The following is a 15,987-nucleotide window of genomic DNA, read 5'->3' as shown; positions in this document are numbered from 1 at the left end:
ATCATCGTCCTCCTGGCTGCCAACCTCTTCATGAGGGTTCAGAATATACTCGTGGAACGAAAACAAGGTGCGCAAGGCGTGAGGAAATTGTCTCTCTATCGCACCCTGAAAGGATTCATCTCGCACCTTAACATACTTCTAGTAGGTCTGCTGATTGGCATAGATTGTATGCAGCAGGTCCATCACTTGAGTGTTCGATGGACTAACGCTAGGGGCCGAACTAGAGGAGGCTGGCGCTGAAGTAGAGTGACTACTCAGATGAAGTATTTTCCGAATGCAAGCAGGACTAATGTCTTTACGGTAGCTGGGACCAACAGAAGTTGAAAAGGGCACCTCTGCTTGCAAACATAAGTTAGAGATCAAGCAAGGCAAGTATAATTCTCCAGCACGCTTTTGAGAGCGCTCCCTAATTTGTTGCTCAAGTATGTGCCCCACATTGATTGTTTTTCCAGCCAACAAATAGTAATGGAGTAGAGAGTGTGAGAACGACAAGTGGGAGGTATGGGTTGTAGGCATGAAGCTGTACCGAATGAAATAGAAGCATACCGCAGCAGCGGGGATTAAATCGCGATGCTTGCACTTATGAGCTCCTTCTAGAAGAATTTTCCACTTGCTACCAGGAGCAGCAATGACTTTCAGTACTTGGGATCTCAAGCCATTGTCCTCGTTATTTAAGAATGCAGAATAGTCATCTTCCATATCTTCTAATCTGAATAGTTGTTTAATGGCAACAGCAGAGAACGGGACAAGCTTTTCATGCACCATAACAGTCACTTAGTCTAATGAAATAAGATTAGCATTGAATCGCAAACCACTTCTTCATTTGGATTAGATTGTTGTTGACAAAAAGCTGTCCAATTTTTCTGAGGTATCACATTGGTGACATAATTCGGCAAAGCTTCTGAATTAGAGCTAGAAACCCGAAAACCTCGTTCACACATCAACTGTTTAGTGGCAAATAAATCATGGAAGCGTTGCTCAGCTTCATCACAGTGGAAATTCTTGGGCGGTTGAGCCTTGGCAGCCTTGGATCCTTTAGTTTTCGGCATGATATCGACCATGAAACACAATAAAACCCCAAGAAATTATCACCATTGTTCTGGAACTTTACCAATAATGCCACAAAATTTCAACCCCACAAGCCAACAGCAACAAACCAGCCTAAAATCTCAAGTAGAACTGAACTCAAATAATTGCCGCCCCATAAAGAGAAATTCTTCACAGTAGATCACAATATAGTATAACAGAAGATTAGCATCTCAAAGTACCAAACTCCATGAAAAGTACACAATAATTTCGGCCAAGAAGGCTAGTGTGAGCCAAAATAGAAGAGAGTACCCTGAAATATATATGGTGGAGCTGGAGGCTGTGAGTCTCTCGAGGTGGACAAACTTGAACAAGGTGAAGCGTGGATGCTAGAGTGGGGCTTCGCTGGCCATCAGGGCTAGGTGGGTCGTGGGTTCCGTAGTTGCTGGGTTCGGGTTAGTGAGATGGAGATGGGTTTCGGGTTGTGACAGCAGGTGGGTTGTGGGTCGGGCTGTGGGCTGTGGGTTGTGAGAGTGGCTGGGTATGTGGGTCGGCTAGGTTGGGTTGGCAAGGGGTGGTGGGAGCCACGGTCATTGGTTCGTGGTGGCTGGGAGTTATGGTGGAGGAGATCGGGGTTGGATTGTTGGGAGGGGTTATGGTGGCTGGGGGTCTCTAGTTTGGTTGCTCGAGGTTGTATGAGGCGGAGGCAGGAGATGACTGAGAAATGAGATGGGCTTAGGGGGGGGGGGGGGGGGGGGGTTCGGGAGATGGGCTTCGGCCGTGAGGTGCAGCTGAGAGGTGGGTTTCAGGTTGTGGCTGGAAGTGATGGTGAAATTAGGGATATGTAAAAGAAAATATTTTTTTATTAGGGGGGTAATTTCTAAATTTTCTCAGATTTTCTTAAAAAGTCTCAGAGCTTAAAATTTTCCCAGATTTTCGCCTATCTCCAATGCTGCAGCATTACTTCCAGACTTTCCAAAATTCAAATAATTCGCAAACCAGCCATCAATATCACCAAGTCCCGGCCTGAAACATGTCCAACTACACTGCAATTGACCCATAGAACTACCTGAATCCTCACAGAGACCCCATACCTGACTTTATTCAAATCCAGAACATAGACAATGAAGGCCAGAGGTGAAAAAATACAAGAACAAAAGAAATGAAACACAATATATTATATATATAATTATATGTATAATTTAACTGCTCTCCAAATGTAACATTAAGCATAGTAGCTCAAGAACATGATTTCTCAAGGATCAACTAAGGTGAGCGAGGTCTTGCTGCACTCAACCTCACCACCCTAATAGTGTTTCAACCTCTGCCCATTGACTTTGAATTCACCTCCTTCATTTCCGCTCAATTCCATAGCCCCATGAGGATACACCTTGGTAATAGTGAACGGCCCAGACCACCTAGACTTGAGCTTCTCAGGAAACTACTTGGGTCTAGAATTGATTAATAAAACTTGCTGCCCTTCCTCAAATGAACGGGGTTGGATATGCTTGTCATGCCACCTCTTGGTCTTTTCCTTATAAAGCTTTGCATTTTCATATGAAAACAACCACATTTCTTCCAACTCGTCAAGTTGTTCTTTTCTCTCCCACAAGTTGCAAGTCTAGATTGAGTTGTTGGAGTGCCCAATAAGCTATATGTTCAAGTTCTACTGGCAAGTGACATCCTTTTCCAAACAATAGGCAATAAGGAGACATCCCCAATGGAGTTTTTAATGTCGTTCGATAGGCCCATAAAGCATCATCCAGCCTCTTAGACCAATCCTTGTGATTTGGATTCACCACCTTTTCAAGCACACCCTTTATTTCTCTGTTAGACAATTCCGCTTGGCCATTGGTTTGAGGATGGTATGTTGTATCCACCTCATGTTTCACACTATACTTAGCCAATAAACTTGCCAATACTTTGTTCACAAAATGGGTTCCCTCATCACTTATGATAGCCCTTAGAGTCCCAAATCTAGTGAAAATATGCTTGTGTAAAAACCTCATGACCACCTTGGAATCATTAGTCGGATAGGCAGTGACTTCAACCCACTTAGAGACATAATCAACAGCCACAAAGATATACAAGATGCCATATGAGGGTGGAAAGGGGCCCATGATTTCAATCCCCCAAACATCAAACAATTCGACTTCTAGTATATTGGTTAGGGGCATTTCATGTCTTTTTGAGATACTTCCAACCCTTTTGCAACAATCACAGCTAGCGGCATAAGCATGAGCATCCTTAAATAGATAAGGCCAAAAGAACCCGGATTGTAAAACTTTGGCAGCGGTACGTGCTCCCCCAAAATGACCACCACAATGGGATGAATGACAATGAAACAGAATACCCTCCACCTCATGTTCAGCAACACATCTTCTAATCATTTGATCTGCACATTGCTTGAATAGAAAGAGCTCCTCCCAAAGATAAGACTTCACATCTTGCAAGAATTTCTTCCTTTGTTGGCTAGTTATCTCTCGTGGCATCAACCCACTAGCCAAATAATTAGCAAAATCAGCAAACCAAGGAAGCACATGAGAATGGTCGACCCCAAACACTTGTTCATCAGGGAATGTTTCTTTGATGGGGACAAGAGAGTTGGAATCTTCTTTACGCTCCATTCTTCATAAGTGGTCAGCCACTTGATTTTCTACCCCTTTTCTATCATGAATCTCAACATCAAACTCTTGAAGCAAAAGGACCCACTGAATCAATCTTGGCTTTGATCCTTCTTAGCAATCAAATACTTTATGGCTGAGTGATTAGTGTAGACAATCACTTTAGTTCCCACAAGATAGGAGCGAAACTTGTCAAAAGCAAAGACAATGGCTAGTAGCTCCTTCTCAGTTATAGAGTAATTCAATTGAGCTCTTGTCAAGGTGGCGTAATAAATGGAGTGAAACACCTTGTTCCTTCGCTGCCCCATCATAGCCCCAATGGCATAATCGCTAGCATCACACATTAATTCAAAGGGCAAACTCTAGTCCGGTGCAATAGTGATAGGGGCTGAAATTAATCTCTCTTTCAACTCTTGAAAAGCCTTCAAACATGCTACATCGAAATGGAAAGGTGTATCCTTCTCTAAAAGATTGCAAAGTGGTTTGGAGATCTTACAGAAGTCCTTGATGAACCTTCTATAGAAACTGGCATGCCCAAGAAAGCTCCTAATGTTCTTCACTGAGTTAGAAATTGGCATGCCCAAGAAAGCTCCTAATTTTCTTCACTGAGTTAGGAGGTGGTAGCTTCTCAATAACTTCAATTTTCGCCTTATCAACTTCAATCCCTTGCTTAGATACCTTATGCCCCAAAACAATACCTTCCTCAACCATAAAGTGACACTTTTCCCAGTTATGGACTACGTTTGTCTCTTCACATCTCTTCAACACCTTAGACAAGTTATTCAGGCAATCATCATAAGAATCCCTGAGGACTGAAAAATCATCCATGAACACCTCTAGAAACTGCTCAACCATATCAGTAAAGATAGACATCATACATCGCTGAAACGTAGAAGAAGCATTGCATCAACCGAAGGGCATTCTTCTGAATGCGAAGGTACCATAGGGGCAAGTGAATGTAGTCTTGTGCTGATCTTCTGGGGCCACTGCTATCTGATTGTAACCAGAGTACCCATCAAGGAAGCAATAGTACTCTCACCCAGCAAGTCTATCTAGCATCTGATCAACGAAAGGAAGGGAAATAATCCTTCCTAGTGGCCTTGTTTAACTTCCTGTAGTCCATGCAAATCCTCCATCCAGTCACAGTTCTAGTAGGAGTCAACTCATTATCTTCATTCTTCACCACTGTGATCCCACCCTTCTTAGGTAAACACTGTACAGGACTCACCCATGAACTGTCAGAGATAGGATAAATAATGCCAACATCCAACCACTTGATGATTTCTTTCTTCACTACTTCCTTCATGATAGGATTTAGTCTTCTTTGCCCCTCAACAGAACTTTTTTCACTATCTTCAAGCAAGATCTTATGCATACACAAAGAAGGACTAATACCTCGAATATCTATAATAGTCCACCCAATGGCCTTTTTGAACTTTCTGAATACTTTAAGCAACTTTTCTTCTTGATCATGGCTGAACTCCGCTGAAATAATGACATGTAATGTGGATGATGGACCCAAGTAGGCATATCACAAATGCGATGGCAAGACTTTCAACTCCAACTCAGGTGGCTCTTCAATGGATGGTTTAGGAGCTTTGAACTCCGTAGACGACAACTCCAATGAATCAAATCTGTTTCTTGTTCTTAACCCTTGAGAGTTAGCCTCCAACCAAGCTAAGTACTCCTCCTCATCTTCCTCATTGTGTGAATCAAACAACAATAACCTCTCTAATGGATCGCCAACATTATTAGTCTCAAACTCCCTTGATGCCAAAGAATCTACCACTGAAACCAATGAGCATTCCTCAACCTCATCAGGAAATCTCATAGCTTTAAAAACATTAAAAGTCACCTTTTCATCTTGGACTCTCATAGTCAGCTCCCCCTTCTGCACATTTATTAAAGTTCTTCTTGTCACAAGAAATGGCCTCCCCAAGATAATGGGCACCTCTTTGTCTGCCTCATAGTCTAACACAATAAAATCAGCAGGGAATATGAATTTGTCTACCCTTACCAATACATCTTCAATCTTCCCATCCGGATGAGCAAGAGATCAATCTGCTAGTTGAAGAGTAACTGTAGTAGGCCTAACTTCTCTAATCCCCAATTTCTTGAAAATAGACATTGGCATCAAGTTAATACTTGCACCCAAATCGCATAAAGCCATGCCACAATAAGAATTACCAATGGTGCATGGAATGGTGAAACTCCCAGGATCTTTCATCTTCGGTGGCAGCTTGTTTTGCAAGAATGAGCTACACTCTTTGGTAAGAGCCATTGTCTCAAATTCCCCCAATCTTTTATTCTTTGTAAGGATGTCTTTCATGAACTTCGCATAGTTAGGCATTTGCTGTAGGGCTTCGACAAGGGGAATGTTAATATGTAGCTACCTCAAAATGTCTAGGAACTTTTTAAATTGAGAGTCCAACTTTTGCTTCTTAAACCGTTGGGGAAATGGAGGTGGCTGCCTTGTACTTGAGCTATCTGGGAGCTGATGTTGTGGCATTCCTGCAGCATTCTGGGCAGAGGCAGATTTTTCTACACTAGGAATTTCAGCGTCTTTTTGAATTTCTTCATTTATTTGGATTGAAGAGGGCTCACCCTCATGCCCAGAATTTTCCTTGGAATTCTCCAACTCCATCCCACTTCTCAAAGTGACGGCTTTACAATGTTCTTTGCCCCCATTTCTTGGATTCTCGATGTCACTTGGTAATGTACCATGGGCTCTATTTCTAAGCTCATTAGCTAGCTGCCCAACTTGGTTTTCTAAGTTTCTCAATGATGCAGCTTGGCTTTGGATCATGGCTTCGTTCTTCACTATATACTCCTTCAACATGTTCTCAAGAGAGCTAGTTTGCATTGCTTGTTGTTGTGGCCTTCGTTGTGGTGCTTGTGGGGATAACCCGGTGGGAAATTTGGTCTTGGAGGCATAGAAGAATTTCTAGGGCCAGCCCCTTGATTACACCACGAGAAGTTGGGATGTTGCCTCCATGATGGGTTGTAGGAATTAGAATAAGGATCATTCCTATTTTGGTTCCCCATGTAACACACAGCTGCTGGATTGGAAGGACAGTTGTCTAAAGTATGGCCCTCACCATAATACACACAAGAAATGTTCTCCATGGGTCCCATTTGTGTCCTCATAGGCTGCCCCATTGATTGATTCATCCCCATATTCATTGTCTTGAGCATATTAGAAATAGAGGACACTTGGGCTGCCAAAGAAGTGATGGCATCTACATCATGAATACCGACCACCTTTCTACCTGTAGATAATCTTGAAGTGGGCCACTAAAAGTTGTTGTTGGATATTCTCTCAAGGATTTCATATGCCTCATTATAGGACTTAGCAAGAAGAGCCCCATTTGCTGAAGTATCAACCACCATCCTAGTATGAGCGTCGAGACCGCTATAGAAGGTCTCCATCTGGATGCAATGAGGAATGCCACGGTGAGGACATTTTCATAACAACTCCTTAAATTGCTCCCATGCCTCATATAAAGATTCTTCATCAAGTTGTTGGAATGAAGTAATCTCATTGTGGAGCTTTGCATTTTTAGTGGGAGGAAAATACTTCATCAAAAACCGCTCAGCCAACTCTTGCCAAGCAGTCACAAAATCAGATGGCAAAGACTTCAACCAAGCTTTAGCTCTGTCTCTCAAGGAGTATGGGAACAACTTTAATCTCAGTGCATCCTCTATCACTCCAGGCAGCTTGAATGAATCACTCACTTCAATGAACAATCAAAGATGGAGGTGAGGATCCTCTGTTGGCATCCCACTAAACTGGCCCACAGTTTGAATCATCTGGAACATGACTGGCTTCAATTCAAACTGTGCTGCCTCAATCTCTTGTCTAACGATGCCCGGATTGAGCTCATTGAAGAGGGGGAGAGAATATTTCCTGATAGCACGATCTCTGTCATCAACCACAATAACTGCATTTTTCCCATTGCTGGCAGCTACTCCCCCTTGAGCCACTCGATATTGAGCAGCTCCTACTAGATTTCCTGGTGGATCATGAGCGACTCCTGCTAGATTTGCCGCCCTTTGAGCGACTCCTGCTAGATTTTTCTCCCTTTGAGCAACTCTTGGTAGATTTCTTGCCCTTTGAGCATCTTCCTGTTGAGCCCCTTGCTCAACATCCATCACTACTACTTCCCTTTTTTACTTTTGTATCTTTCACCTTCTTCTAAAGGTACGCTCGATTTCAAGATCAATGGGAAGTAGTTCAGGGTCTTGATTCTTGTCTACACTGTGTAAACATGAATTGCACGAGAATCACCCAAGTTAGCATAAAATAATTTAAACCAAATTGCGAGATACTTAATTTCACAATAAATAACTTTAAAAAATCCCCGGCAACGGCGCCAAAAACTTGTTGTGCCAAAAAGATACTAAATGCAAGTGTACACTGTCAACAAGTAATGGTGATAAGAAACCAATATCGTGTCCACAAGGATTGTTTTTAAGCTTAAAATTGTGAAATTAAAATCTAGCAAAATGATTAAAAATAAAAGAACCAAACTCAAATTAAATTGGAAGTTTTTTTTATGCAATTAAAAATAACTAACAGCTGAAATGAAAATCTAAATTAATCGAATGAAATATGAAAAGTAGTTGATAATGAAATGGTAAGCTAGGATAATTAATTCCCCCTATTATGCAATTGTAGGAAACAATGCTATGAGAATGTTGTGGCACAATGATAGTTTACTAATCAAGAATTTTAATCAAGTCCATAAGTTTCCATCGAAATCAAATGAGTTTAATTCTCTAATTAAATTACTTATGTCTAAGCCAATTTAATATCAAGAATTTCATATCAAGCACCAATTCTATTAGATTATGCAAGGCAAAGATATATGTCTATACCCTTACAAAATTAGAATCAAAGAAATTAATCTGGCACCATTCAAGTCTTTTGTCTAATAATTATAATCCTTTTCAACAATCTCAATTATTTCAATCATTTACTAAAGGTGATCAAGCAGTAGTAAATATTAAGCATGAAAATTACTTGAATGAATAAACTTCAATTAGCATTAAGCATTAATAGCAAAGTTCCACAATTGCATAATAGCGAAGCCCTCAGGGCAAGATTACCACTGTGCTTGGGGGGCACATAGATGATGAAGAATTTGACCGTGATTCGCCCTTCACAAGGGAGATCCAAGTTGAGCAAATGCCCACTGGCTTCAGAGAGCCTCACATGACTCCATACGAGGGTACTACAGACCCAAAATATCACTTAGACTCCTTCAATAACTTGGTGAGGTTAGGAGGGGTCAACAACAGGGCAAAGTGCCATTGCTTTATCGTTACGCTTAAAGGAGTGGCGTACAAGTGGTTCAAGAGGTTAAGGCCAGGAACAATCAAATCATGGCAGCAATTCTCTGATGAATTTCTTCAGCAACACCATGCAGCCTGTGATTACGTCATGCCAATTACCAGCCTCGCTAACATAAAACAAGGCGAGAATAAAAGTCTGAAGAACTATATCCATAGGTTCAATATAGAAGCAACGAAGGTGGGGAGCTTAACCAAAGCAGAGCTCAAGATGGCTATTATAGCTGGACTACGACCAGGAAGCAGGTTATGGAGTAACATGCTCAAAACAGAAGTTTCAAATTTGGATGACTTCTTTGAGAGAGCACAGAAGTACATTCATGTGGAAGAGGGCCATAAGAACTCGAATGTTGAAGAAAGCGAACCTTCCTCCAGTCGCCCAACTACCAATACGTCTGAGGATTCCATATAGAAGGGGGTGTCGTGTTAGAGGGGTCGCTGACCAAGTTTGAGATTGAACTATGACCATCTAACCATGAAAGTCCAGACCTGAGGAGAGATCACCTCAAAAATTGCAAAAAGGTTCTCAAAAGTAGATGCCTGCAAAAAGGGTCTCAAAAGTAGACGCCTGCAAAAAGGGGTCTCAAAAGTAGACGCTTGGAAAAAGGGTCTCCAAAGTAGACGCCTGCAAAAAGGATCTCAAAAGTAGACGCCTGCAAAAAGGGTCTCCAAAGTAGATGCTTACAAAAAGGGTCTCAAAAGTAGACGCTTGGAAAAAGGGTCTCAAAGTAGACGCTTCCAAAAAGGGTCTCAAAGAAGACGCTTGCAAAAAGGGTCTCAAAGAAGACGCTTGCAAAAATAGTACTATGCCTAATGACGAGAAGGATGCTTCTTGCAAGAAATAATAAGCGCGCGCGAAAATATATAAAAGGATAACTAGAACCCAAGGGGTCAATATATCCTTATAGATACGATCAAGGTGCACGAAAGAGAGACCTATCGAACCCCCTTTCCCGTGGGCTCCAAAGGACCTCGAGCATGATAAATACAAAAAAAAAATGAATGAAAAAAAAGGAAGACTCTACAAGAATGCCTAAAGGCCTCCTTATAGACTGGGGGGCAAGTGTGGATGCAAAAAATCTACCAAGAAAAAATTCTCTAATCCCTACCCGAAACACATGGTTGAGGGTCACTTAGCCATATTATCGGGCTCGTTCCAATAGGTCTCACGAGACCACACTCTGCCCACTCAATGCCCCGTAAGTCACCGCCTTTCTAAGGACTAAATCACCTCACGCACAAGTGCCACCATGTTCCACCTCCGTGAGCCCCGCGTACTGAAGCCTCGGCTAGAAGGGCCTCGCATGCCCAGAAGCTTCGGCCAGCAGGGCCTCGCATGCCCAGGAGCTTCGGCCAACAGGGCCTGGCGTGCCCAGGAGCTTCGGCCAACAGGGCCTGGCGTGCCTAGGAGCTTCGACCAGCAGGGCCTCGCGTGCCCAGGAGCTTTGGCCAGCAGGCCCTCGCCTGCCTAAGAACTTCGGCTAGCAGGGCCTCACGTGCCCAGGAGCCTCGGCCAGCTGGGCTTCGCATGCCCAGGAACATCGGCTAGCAAGGCCTCGCGCGCCTGGGATCCTCATGCGCCTGCCTCGTGCACCCGCGCATCAGGGCCTCGCACCCACGGACGCCACGCGACACCATTAGGGGCACCCGCACATCATGGTCTTATGCACCCATACGCTAGGACCTCGCATCTACATGGTCCCGCGACCCCCCAAGGTGCCTCGCACCATCATGGCCTAGCGCACCCATGTGCTAGGGCCTCACACCACCATGGTCCGGTGGCCCCCCAAGGTGCCTCGAACCATCATGGCCTCGCGCACCCATATGCTAGGACCTCGTATCTACATGGGCCCGCGGCTCCCCAAGGTTCCTCGCACCATCATGGCCTCGTGCACCCTTGTGCTAGGGCCTCACACCACTATGGTCCAGTGGCCCGCCAAGGTGCCTCGCCCCATCATGGCCTCGCGCACCCATATGCTAGGGCCTCAAACCATCACGGTCCCGCGGCCCCCCAAGGTGCCTCGCACCAACATAACCATTAGGTACAAAGTACTCGTACGTGTACGGGTGTAGGATGTACGACCATGAGGAGGACAGAAGCGTGACCCTGCCATCTGTATCACGCAGGTAGTGGAGGTACAGATTCGTACAGAGAGTGGAAGCACTATCTGCATGCCTCTGACCATGTACCAGACCGACACCATGACCTTCTGCTCCACCACAACCTGTGCCACTACCTAGACAATGTACCTATGTAAAGTCTTGTCCCCTGGGACCACAATGTATGAGGAGCCATTAGAGCTCCAATATAAATAGATCATTACCCCTCTAGAAAAGTGGTTGGAAAATTCATTGTAAGTTGAAGCTGTTAAGCAATATACAATTTTTACTCCATTGTTGATATGTGTTCATCCTTCCATAAGTCCGTTCTATGTTCTCATCTGAATATCACTTGACTTATATTTGAATTTTCCGATCTTATTTCGTTGACGAGATTTCACCGTCAACAGTCTAGATAGTCAACTTGGTCAACTATCTGTATTTTGCGCACATCCTCAATATCTTATCCTTCTTTTTCTTCACAACTCCAAACTCATGTATCTCATGGTGAGAATCTAGATCCTATAAACCCCATATCCATAATTTTTTTATAACCATACTTTCAATTCTATCCACTCTGTTGGAGTTATTCTGTACAATGCCTCATATATCAGTTCTATCCATTGTCAGTTCTGTAGTTGACTCAATCTCCCAACGTGATAGCAATCTCAGTAGATTCTTGGAAAACCCATCTGAAGCCTCACTGGCCAATCTAGCCCTCTCTGGTCTAATTGATACAATCCAGGTGGTATCCACCACAATAGCTAGGAATCCCGTGAACGCTAACTGGTCCTTTCTTTTAAAATGAAAGGTCACCACCTTTTCTTACAGTCTATGGTTGCCCCAAACTAGGTTGGTCAATCCATGCCCAGCATCATATCAAGATCTTCTATAACCAGCCCAATCAAATCAACTAATAGCCCCTTACTACTAATAATTTCATCCATCTCATAGAGACTACCAATTTTAAGAAGGAAAAAGGGTCCCAACTGTTGGGAAAAATAATACAGGATCTTATTTATTTTCATGTAAATCATATATTAAACAAAATAATATAAGAAAAACCTAGAACATGTTTCTATAATTGAATTTAAACAAAGCTAATGATAAGAACACTTACATTATGTGCATAGGAATGAATAAGTCATTTCTTCAGTTTCTCTAACCATTGATTCCTTTTTGTCGCATGGCATCACAGAGAAATTGAACCAGTCTTCAAATTTCTTCAGAATCCTCCATAGTATCCTTAGAATCACCTAGTCTAGAGTGAGCAATTCTCAACACATGAGACAAATACAAAGAGAACAATAGAAAAGAATATTGAGGCTTAGAAAATGACTTTTGCTGTAGAGAGAGTCAAACCCTAAAGCATCAAAACAAGGTCTTAAGATCATTTGTGCATCTCCAGATCTTCTGATTTTAACTCCCACTTAGCATTACTTTTATAGGCTCAATTAGGTCACTTATTTTAATTAAAAAATCAATAATATAATAGATAATATCAGCCATTAGGTCAAAATTATCAATGGCTTTAGGCTCGTGAAATTTCCCATTTAATTATAAGTCTGCTGGACTTAAAATCAAGGGCGTATTGTTTTCTATTGATTAATTAATTAAATAATTATTTAAATCCTTTATCAAATTAATTTTTTATAATTTTAACATTGATTTAAACTTATTTATAATTTTAGACACCAATTTATCTTAATTAATAAATATGCCCTAAAATCTCTTTTATTGTCTAAATTTCATAACTCTGTGAAACTACAAAATTGACATGGTCAACTTTGATAACTCTAATTGATAATTAAATCAATTAAATGTGACTATCTAGATTATTTAATGCAAGGTACGGTGGGGACCATGGGCCTATGAAATTAAGCTTCAATAAGTTATCATAAATTTAATAAATTATTAATTCCTCGTGACTCCACTAAAGACTCGGAATTGCATTCTTGAGTTCATAGAACACTCTATATGCAATATAGATAATTTATTAGTTATCCATTGTTACAACCATGATTATCACTCAATTCTTTATAGATGGTCTACAATGAGATGGGAATAAAATACTGTTTTACCCCTCATTATATTTTATCCTTAAAACACTTAGTTCCTTTTAAATGACATTTAAGGAAACTAATATTAATTATTGAAATGAGATCTCTATCATTTAGCAACTCGAACCAAACTAAAAGGAAACCATCATTTTACTTTTTCATCAGAAGCTATAGATGTTCATATCTACGATAAATACTCCCACTCAATTGTACTACCGAGTTCCCAAGATATAAGTATGGGCTAGTTTGTAGGGTAAGCTGGTAATAAAAAAGTCAAAGAGCTCAAATAATGCAACCAGTTAGAATACTAATAACTATGAATTTAGATTGAATTGACCTATTGTCAACTATATTATATGACTAGAATACATAATAACAGTATGTTTACTTATCCTATCTACTGTCAATATCTATCCAGTTCAATGTAAAAAATACATCTGATCTTATCTACTTTGCTAATGTTCTAGAAAGAAAATAACACTACAATGTGTAAGTAGATTATATCGTAGATTGGCAAGTCAGTGTAAATCCTGTGCACTGACCAATCTTAGGACTAACTTATTTTTGAACATATAATCATATTTATATTCTACTGTGATTACATCACTATAAATATGATTAGTTATATGCTCAGAATTTAATAGAAGTTCATATTAAACAAATAATCATGAAAACAAAACATGTGAGCAAAGTGATTGACCAAGTCAAAAATTGATTTCTATTCTTTTATTATAATAAAATGAGATTAAAAAGAAATTGGGTTTTAATTAGGGCATAAAACCCCAACACCAACCCCATAATGTAATAATCACATAATTTGAACAATCTATCTATGCCTCTACTAGATACAAAGAAATACACAATACCGAAACCAACCAGCATAGTATAAGAAGAACCAGAATTAGAAAGTTCACATGTCACAACTGAGGGGCTAGTCTCACCCTCTTATTGTGTCAGAGTAAACACTCCAGCTGGAGTCCAGTTGTCCACCCTCTTTGGTTCTTTCTTCCTTAGTCTTGGGTAATCCTTCCTGAGGTGCCCAACCACCTAACATAAGAAGCATGACCTCACTCGACATACTCCTAGATGGCACCTCCGCCCTTGTCCGACCAAGTAAATAGGGGTATCCCTATTTGAGCCTCGCACCCCACGACACTCTCCCTCCATATCTTGTTCCCTATGCCCTCATTAGCAAAGGCCCTCCCTACCACATGAGCATACGTAGAGATCTCATGCGCTGAAGTGATCCTGATGCCCTGAGCTATCCAAAATTTAAATCCTCGGATAATCGCTCTTTCCGAGCCACATCCGTTGACACCAAGTCAAAAGAGCATTTGGCCAACCCATCAAATTTATTAACATACTTTGTCATTGTCACGTTCTCCTGAACCAAATTTATAAATTCATTCGACGTCGTAGTCCTATATGCGTCACTGTAATATTTCTCATTGAACAAATGTATGAGTTCTTCGCAGCCCATCGTAACAACATTTCGAGTCTGGGATACAACTCCCCACAAAGTTCGGGCATCATCCCATGGCATATATGTGGCATAGATTACTCTGTCATTGCCTACCACCCCCATATAATCGATGATGGAGCTAATCATGCCCATCGACTACTCAGCCCTGAATGGATCTAGGCCTCCCTGAAAAGTTGGACGGTATTGTTACTTCAATCCCACGTACAACAGTTCCCATCTTTTCTCAAGCCCTGGTTGAACAAAATCTAGTGCCACCCCTAGCAATACAAATGAAGCAGCGTTCTTTGGCAAAACCTATTCTCTCAACCACGTGATCTCTTCCTCTTCCCTCTGCAATCTTGCTTGCATATCTGCAAACACCTGCTGCGAATTCCAAGGAACAGGTTGAGGGTTCTGGCCTTGATTATTATTTCCAACCTTGATATAAATATCGACTGGTCCCACTGACTGCCTTGGGTACATAACTTTCGAATTTGTCAGCAGTCAATGACTTGACCTATCAGGCGTGATAATCATATCCAGAATCTAGCTCACAAGAAAAACCAAACAACACGACATCCACATACAAGAATAATGCTAGTATACATGCACATGCTACTCATATAAGCCTTGCTCTTAACAATGTAATTACCAAGCTCGCCATTCTAGCATGCATATAAGGCATATACTTTTCCATTAAGCAGTTAAACACATAACCACATCAATGATTACCAAACCCTGAGTCGAGCTTATCTTTAGCAACAAGTGTACATGCCTAGTTAGTCTTCAGGAAACCTTGAACCTAGAACGCTCTGATACAAAGTTATAACACCCAACTAATCTAGGATTGTTACACTGTGTATTTAAAATAGTGCTTAACTAACTAAACGAGTCGTTCGAACTTTAAATGTGTAATTAAAACTAACTCGACGATTAGGTATTAAAATTTTTGGTCAAATAGTAATCATTTCATTAAAAAGGTCTAACTCTGTGCCCGGGATCCCAAAATGAGTATATAAACTGAAACATAAAAAAAATACAAAGGGCCCGCCTAAGCGGCAAAATCAGGGTTCAACCTTAGTTCCAACAAGTGATCTCGGTCATGGTGGTCGAGCAGGCCGAACATGTATACAATGCCCCGAAGACCTCCATCTCGTGGTTGGTCTAGCTATTCTTTGCCTTTACATGCACCATAGAGCACCCGTGAGCTGAGGCCCAAAAAGAAAACCTCACAAGTACAACAATAATTCATATAATGAAAAACAATAAGCACATGCTTCACAAACATTCAGGTATATTTATATCAATCGAATAACTTGTAAACACATTCCACAATTTACAAAGATATTCATTATAATCCTAT

General features: G+C 41.3%; 1 non-coding gene across 1 annotated transcript; it reads left to right on the top strand.

Annotated features, from left to right (window-relative positions):
* The first annotated feature begins 7,095 nt into the window (after positions 1–7,095).
* LOC133780865 (small nucleolar RNA R71) lies at positions 7,096–7,202 on the top strand. The gene has a single exon (XR_009869674.1). It is a non-coding gene; the product is annotated as a small nucleolar RNA R71 (small nucleolar RNA).
* Positions 7,203–15,987: the final 8,785 nt, after the last annotated feature.

The sequence above is a fragment of the Humulus lupulus genome, chromosome 5, assembly GCF_963169125.1.
Source record: "Humulus lupulus chromosome 5, drHumLupu1.1, whole genome shotgun sequence".
Classification (NCBI taxonomy): domain Eukaryota; kingdom Viridiplantae; phylum Streptophyta; class Magnoliopsida; order Rosales; family Cannabaceae; genus Humulus; species Humulus lupulus.
The sequence above is the reverse complement of the archived record's forward strand: the minus strand, read 5'-3'. Positions and strand labels throughout refer to the sequence as shown.